This window comes from Oncorhynchus mykiss, chromosome 22 (genome assembly GCF_057628025.1).
Source record: "Oncorhynchus mykiss isolate SJ-2025 chromosome 22, ASM5762802v1, whole genome shotgun sequence".
Taxonomy (NCBI): Eukaryota; Metazoa; Chordata; class Actinopteri; order Salmoniformes; family Salmonidae; genus Oncorhynchus; species Oncorhynchus mykiss.
In genome coordinates this window covers 35605341-35613988 of record NC_143043.1, presented here as the reverse complement: position 1 = coordinate 35613988, position 8648 = coordinate 35605341, and positions in this window count along the sequence as shown.

Genomic DNA, 8648 nt, shown 5'->3' with positions numbered 1-8648 from the left:
GAAGCATGCGGACGCCTTAACCCCTAACCTGTAACCTCTGACCCTGACCTCTAACCCTGATCCGCATCCTAACCTCGACCCTCATCCTAACCTCAACCTGTCTATGAACCCTTATTTCAGTCCCATACCCTAGACCCCTTACCCGAAATGCTGACTTCTAACCCCGAGACTAAAGTGACTAGGGGGCAATATTTTCATTTTTGGAAAAATAACGTTCCCGTAAGAAACGGGATATTTTGTCTGGACAAGATGCTAGAATATGCATATAATTGACAGCTTAGGATAGAAAACACTCTAAAGTTTCCAAAACTGTAAAAATATTGTCTGTGAGTATAACAGAACTGATATTGCAGGCGAAAGCCTGAGAAAAATCCAATCCGGAAGTGACTCATCTTTTGAAAGCTCTGGGTTCCAATGCGTCCCTATTGAGCAGTGAATGGGCTATCAACCAGATTACTTTTTCTCCGTATTCCCCACGGTGTCTACAGCATTGTGACGTAGTTTTACGCATTTATGTTGAAGAATACCCATAAGCAGCTACATTGCGCAACTGGTCACCTGATGGCTCCCAGAGTGATTCTCGAGTAAAATACAGAGGTAGCCATTATTCCAATCGGTCCTACTGAAAAACCAATTGTCCCGGTAGATATATTATCGAATAGATATTTGAAAAACACCTTGAGGATTGATTATAAACAACGTTTGCCATGTTTCTGTCGATATTATGGAGCTAATTTGGAATATTTTGGGGTGTTTTCGTGACTGCAATTTCTGGGCGATTTCTCAGCCAAATGTGAAGAACAAACGGAGCTATTTCGCCTACAAAAATAATATTTTGGGAAAAAAGGAACATTGGCTATCTAACTGGGAGTCTCGTGAGTGAAAACATCCGAAGCTCATCAAAGGTAAACAATTTAATTTGATTGCTTTTCTTATTTCCGTGACCAAGTTACCTGCTGCTAGCTGGACAAAATGCTATGCTAGGCTATCGATAAACTTACACCAATGCTTGTCTAGCTTTGGCTGTAAAGCATATTTTGAAAATCTGAGATGACAGGGTGATTAACAAAAGGCTAAGCTGTGTCTCAATATATTTCACTTGTGATTTTCATGAATAGGAATATTTTCTAGGAATATTTATGTCCGTTGCGTTATGCTAATTAGTGTCAGTCGATGATTACGCTCCCTCATGCGGGATGGGGAGTCACTAGTTAACTGATCAGTTGACCTGAGACCGGAATTCAATCATGCTGAAGTCTAAAACGTTAAGATTGAATTCCGTCCCGACACATATTCCGCATTTGTGAGCTTTTTGAACCACAAAAGTAAACTAAATAATATCATATACTGTATTGTATTTAAAGAAAGCTGAAACAGTGGATCTGAAACCAGGAATCCTATTTGAAATGCTACCATAGGCTAGATTAGAAGATGTCTTTTTATATAATTATTTTCAGTTTCTGCGTAAACGGATGGAAGGAGTCTTTGCTGTATGAGAACTTTCTGCTGCATTTTGTTAAATAAAATATATCTGTATTTTACCATTTATATGCTTCTCATATACAGTGCCTTCAGAAAGAATTCACACCCCTTGACTGTTTCCATTTTTTTGGTGTTACAGCCTGAATTTAAAATAGATTAAATTGAGATGTTGTGTCACTGGCCTACACATAATACCCCATAATGTCAAAGTGGAATTATGTTTTTAGAAATGTTTACAAAATAATTAAAAATGAAAAGCTGAAATGTCTTGAGTCAATAACTATTCAACCCCTTTGTTATGGCAAGCATAAATAAGTTCAAGATTGAAAATTTGCTTAACAAGTCACATAATAAGTTGCATGGACTCACTCTGTGTGCAATAATAGTGTTTAACATGATTTTGAATGACTACCTCATCTCTGTACCCCACACATACAATTATCTGTAAGATCCCTCAGTCGAGCAGTGAATTTCAAACACAGATTCAACCACAAAGACCAGGGAGGTTTTCCAATGCCTCGCAAAGAAGGGCACCTAATGGTAAATGTGTAAAAATTAAAAAAGCAGACATCGTATATCCCTTTGAGCATGGTGAAGTTATTCATTACACTTTGGATGGTGAATCAATACACCCAGTCACTACAAAGATGCAGGCGCCCTTCTTAACTCAGTTGCAGGAGAGGAAGGAAACCGCTCAGGGATTTCACCATGAGGACAATGGTGACTTTAGAACAGTTACAGAGTTTAATGGCTGTGACAGGAGAAAACTGATGATGGATCAACAACATTGTAGTTACTCCACAATACTAACATACATGACAGAGTGAAAAGAAGGAAGCCTAAACATCATACAAATATTCCAAAACATGCATATTATTTCCAAAAAGGCACTAAAGTAAAATGTAACTTTATGTCCTGAATACAAAGCATTATGTTTGTGGCAAATCCAACACATCACTGAGTACCACTCTTCATATTATCAAGCATGGTGGTGACGGCATAATATTGTGTGCTTATATTCGGCAAGGACGAGTTTTTTGGATTAAAAAAATCAGAATAGAATTAAGCACAGGAAAATCTGTTGCTCAAGGTGATTCTAACATGTATTGACTCAGGGGTGCCTGCCCCTCGGTAACCCAGCTGGTAGCGGCGCCGTCACCTCGGTTTCCCGGGAACCCCGCTTACCTCCCCCGGAGCGCTACGACGGAGATTCCAGAACCTGACGGGCCTTTCTCTCCCAGTGCTAATTCGTTTTTGAGCTGCAGCCTTTTTCGTTCCCCTCGGACCGCTTGAAGATAGCGTACATTATTATGCTGATGTCCGGGAGGGCACTCGCCTGGGCCACGGTGGTGTGGGAGCAACAGTCTGCCTCAGTCTGGAGGTATTTGTGGCAGCGATGAGAAGTTTTTGAGGCTCCGGTGTCCGGGAGAGAGGCTGCCTGGAAGTTACTCCAGCTTCGGCAGTGGTGGAGTTCCGCACGCTAGCAGCAGAGGTACCTGGAACCCGGAAGCGCTGTTCAACATGTTCCTGCACAGATTATCGGAGGAGGTAAAGGATAAGCTGGCAGCCCGAGAACTACCGACGGATCTCGACTCACTCATCGCTTTAACCATCCGGATCGATGGTCGGCTATGGGAACATAGAAGGGAGAAGAGGACCGATTGCGGTCCCAATCGCTCACTCAGGGATCCCACCTTGCATCTGATGAACTCCGGAAGAACCTGGGCATCTATGTCCCAGAGAGAATCCAAGCTTACCCGAGTCCCTCCAAGAGCCTCCGGAGACTGCCGATTCACATCTTCCCGAGCCGATGCAGCTAGGCTGTCTCCATTCAACCGTGTACGCAGACATTTTATTTTTTATTTTTTTTTATTTCACCTTTATTTAACCAGGTAGGCTAGTTGAGAACAAGTTCTCATTTGCAACTGCGACCTGGCCAAGATAAGGCATAGCAGTGTGAACAGACAACACATGAGACCCAGAGTTGTCTGTATTGCTGTACTGCCAGTCATTTTGTATCTACCTGTCCCTTCAAGAGACCTAGCTCATTCGTTGGAGTGAGTACACTGGTGGGTCTTAAAGACAATTGTTATTCTTCCCTTACTCGCCCCTCTCTCCGTGCCACCTTGCTGTGGGGTGACCAGTCCAAGTCTCTCCAGGTACTCATTGACTCGTGGGCCGATGTGAGTCTCATGGATGTTACCCTTGCGTCCGACCTGGGCATTCCTACTCAACCCCTCTCCATTCCCATGGGTGTTAGAGCGCTGGACTGGCGCTCTATAGGCCAGGTCACCCACCAGACCACCCCGTCAACCTACGAGTGTCGGAGAACCACAGCAAGACAATCCAATTCCTGCTGGTTGAGTCTCTGCAGGTTCCCGTGGTATTGAGATTCTCTTGGCTCCAGCGATACAATCCCTCCATTGACTGGGCTACTTGTGCCATCGTGGGCTGGAACCCGTCCTGCCACACTCACTGCCTGAAGTCAGCTCTGCCTGCCCAGGGACGTCTTCCTGGGGGCTTGGAAATTGCCCCGGACCTCTCCGCCAGCTCCACAGAGTACCATGACCACCGGGAGTAGTTCAGTAAGGCCCTGGCCACTTCGCTTCAACAGCACCGACCGGTATTCAAGAAGGTCAAGCCTGAGGCGCTGGCACGCCGCTATAGTGCCGCGGCTACACCCACGGAAGCCGAGACCTTCACTCCCTGCTCCAAGATCATTAGCCCCTCTGCTGTTCGTCCTCTGTTGCCAAAACCTTCCGTATTCCTCCAACTTTTTCTGTGTCTAGAGTCAAAACCATGTCTGACTGCCCCTTGTCTTCTGTTTCTAGGCCCACCCCCCCTTATCATCGATGGCCAGCCAGCGTACACGGTGAGACACCTCCTGGGGGTTCGACCACGGGGCAGGGGTTTCCAGTACCTGGTTGACTGGGAGGGTTATGGCCCAGAGGAGAGGTGCTGGGTGTCCCCTAAAGACATCCTGGACCTGGCCCTCATCGCCGGCACCCCAGTCAACCAGGTATTTGCCCAGGCGTCCTTTTATGGGAGGAGTGGGGAGGGGGGGCAGTGGTGTACTGTCATGCCCTGATCTGTTTCACCTGTCCTTGTGCTTGTCTCCACCCCTCCAGGTGTCACCCATCTTCCCCACTTATCCTCTGGGTATTTATACCTGTGTTTTCTGTCTGTCCGGGCCAGTTCTTCTTGTTTGTTCAAATCAACCAGTGTTTTGTGTCTCAGCTCCTGTTTTTACAGTCTCTCTTTTCTCGCCCTCCTGGTTTTGACCCTTGCCTGTCCTGACCCTGTACCTGCCTGCCTGACCACTCTGCCTGTCCCTGAGCCTGCCTGTCGTTCTGTACCTTTGCTCCACCTCTGGATTACCGACCTCTGCCTGACCTGACCCTGAGCCTGCCTGTCATCCTGTACCTTGGCCTCTACACTGGATTATCGACCCCTGCCTTGACCTATCATTTGCCTGCCCCTGTTACAATAAACATTGTTACTTCACACATTCTGTACTTGGGTCTTACCTTGATTACTTATAGTTCACTTTAGATCCTCATGGGAAGAAAATCATCAGTGCTCTTTCTAGTGGAAATTAAATTGTCGTTCTGGAGAGGAATTTTGAGGGAAATTGTGAAGCTGGAGATTAAGTGATTAAGCATTCGCTCTACATCCAAAGAACAATAGCTCACAAGGGCTGAATTACAATGACTCTCTTCTCCTCTTTCTCAGTCATCACTAGCCACCCCACCCCCCTTTTTGCATCGCTATTTTCGGATTGTGCCCTCCTTTGAATGGGAGCATGATGCTGTAACCTTGCAGAATAATACCTTATTTTCCTTCTGACACACTAAAGGGGAGTTTTTCTATTTACAGAGATTAAATAATAGGGGCCTTTTCACAATGCACATTTTCCTGCTTAGGCCAGATCTAAAAGCTAAGCTGCCCTGGTCTGGAGCAGGGTCACTGTCTGTTTGGTGTTAGCCCCAGAAATCTCCCCAAATTTCCAGTGTGAAATGTTAAAATATTTAGTAGGCATCAACATTTATTTAGTCTCTCGTGGACGTAACTGGCACCGTAGAATCTGTTAATTATGGGATGGAATGCGTGGGATAACAAGCAGCAGTAATTCTGGTGTATGGGTTTTTCTTCACTGGTTATTTGGACAAATCATAATTTCGCAGGTGTTAGCATCTTTTGAATTTCTGAAGGGGAGGGGATATTCACCCGTAAGTTGCAAAGAGAGAGGGTGAAGCTCCTCATTCTGGTTCCGGTCCTTGTTCTAGCATTTCTTGATCCCCTCTCTTAACATGTATAGAGCCACAACTTAATTGAGAAGCTGACCAATTACGTGAGACTTTAGTTCTGGGTTAACCGAGATGAACATTTATTCTCCAATTACACTGCATCACCATTACTACATTTGGATATTTTCTCTAAGTAATTTGTTTGTTCTGGTGCCTAGAAAGGCTGGAGTTGTCACAAAATACTCAAAAACCCAATATAGAGTTCTTGAAACTTCACGATTTATACTTCTTTCTTTCTCTCTCTCCATCTCTTCCTTCTCTCACATCCTGGCAACAGTAACTACACTAAGGGACCTGAACAGAATGCCTTTTCCCATGGAGCCCTTCTCTGCCCTAGATAGATACTGTTGCCCATGCCACACACACACACACACACACACACACACACACACACACACACACACACACACACACACACACACACACACACACACACACACACACACACACACACACACACACACACACACACACACAACTATATATACATACAGGTCGGGTGAAGGTGCTGAATGTTGCCTGAGAACCGAAGTGAAACTCGTTAATACGTTATTATATCTGAGATTACATTTTCATTATGTATGACACGGTAATAGAGTAATTCCATGTTAAATCCTTGAAGAAGCCTTATTCCCTTATTCTGAGTTTGTGTTTAATTGTTGCCTGAGGCTTAGTGACCAAGCTGTGCTTTGATGCTGGAGTTTATTTATCTTTAAAACTGCATCGCTGTTCTATTTCTGTTCTGCTGCCGCAGCTGATACAAGAACTAAACAGATTTTTTAAAGATTAAATGAAACTGCAGCCAAAGCTCTGGGTGCTGTGCATCCGGCTTATAGGGCCTTTATTGAGATACTCAATAGTCCATCAGGTCTACAGACAATTTGATTAATATAGTCATTAGTCCTTCAAAGCTAACTCAGTAGTTATGACATTTATGAACCATTAGGCCATCAGAAATAATCTTTCTGCAGGGATAATGTAGTTTATTAGTCCATTAGAGACAAATCCACCAAATAGAAATACACAAAGACAGAAAACGTAGGTCTGAAATAATATCCTTAAACAGCCACTGCCTTTAAAAAGCAACTAATCTCTTTGAAAACGGCCTATGTGGCATTGACGTGAGTCAGAAAACAGTGTCAAAATTGACTACAAAGTGTAAATAGGATAATTTTGGTCATAAAGTCAGTCTCGCCTAAAACTGAGTTTGGAGCATCTGTGAGTCACGACAAATAAATGAAGGCTGGGTTTTGATTCGAAGATGTTCATTTGCCCACTAATATGGGGTGAACAGCTGCAAGATTGCCTTTTTTGGTTGAGAAATACCACACCAAAGATAGATAGATGTAGAACTGCACAGCTAAAATGTCAAAATGAATCCTTCTGGGGATTTTGAGGAAGTGAAATAGGCTTCCGCGTGCGTCTACCGTGTCTCATGGGGGACTAACATCATTAACCAAACACGGAATAGGTCCTCCAAGACTGAAATCTCATTTTTCAAATAAGCAACAGAAAAACACACGTGACAATTGGCGTGTTCAGTGGCTCTTTAACTGTACTGTACATAACAATCCCCAACTCTCACACATTGAGAAAAAGCTCCATGGTCCAAATATATAGGGCTAAAGTATACTCTATTGTATTAACAATGTATGAGGGGACACTATGGTCTAAGTGCTATATGTTTGGACTTCGGAGTCAAAATGAATGAATAAACCATTCAAGTGGTTGTCCAACTATCTGTGTGCTTCTAATATCAACAAATGCCACTAGGTGTCCGTCTTGCTTCATAATCCCAAGAGGATAATAATAAAGTCGGTGAAATGTAGCCTGATGACTCACACTAAATGATTATGTTGCTCTGTCTGAGACTGCCATCATTGGTCGTTTGTGGTGACCAGGGGCGTTGTACAAAACAAAGTCATCAGTGATTGGATCGGCTCGAACCAATCAGAGTGTTAAAGCCAATGATGAATTTTCAAACTACCCCATTACCCAACTTTGTTCTGGCTCTTGCCCAACCCATAGTTTTGTGGACCAATCAGACGGCCCTGAATGTGTTCGTATTTGGTGAAGGGTCAGGAAGGTACTCAGATCCAGACTCATTGCAGAGAAGAAACTAATGTTTGCGGGTGTGGCGTAGCATTTGACCGGAGCAAGGAGTCTGGGTAGCCAGGCAAAGTGAAATGTTGAATAAACGGACAATTGCACAAGAGTACAATATAAAAAATCTGTGAAAATATATTGTTTTTTTTATTGTACCCTAAATCTTTCCAGCTGAGCCTAAATGTTTGATAACTATTCAGTAACAAGTCACACTTTATACAAATGAGCCTAAAGGGTTTATAAGGGTTAATATCAAAAAAAAAAAAAAAAAAAAAGGCACAGTAGGATTTACTGCTTCACAGATCATGTGTGTCTATGTTCAGTTCACAGGGCCCTGTGTGGGTGTGACTGATGTGTGTGTGTGTTCTGGCTGGTGTATGTGTGTACCATTCACATTGCCTGTCCTCTGGTGGATGAGTGTGTGTGTGTGTGTGTGTGTGTGTGTGTGTGTGTGTGTGTGTGTATGTGTGTGTGTGTGTGTGTGTGTGTGTGTGTGTCATTCAGGCAGGAAGGAAGTTTGGCTATAAAAGCTTTTACTGTTCTCAAGGCAAACACTCACTGTCCAAGTGAAGAAACACACACTTCCCATCTGAATAAAGAGAGTGGACCTCAACAGCAGTGGGGAAACTGTCAGTGAGGAAGATAGAGTAACTGGGTTTACAGAGATCAGAGGTGATGCCCTCTAGACAGACAGAGTAACTCCACCCACTGAGGTCAGCCTCTATAACTTCCACCTCTTTGATGTCTCAGCTA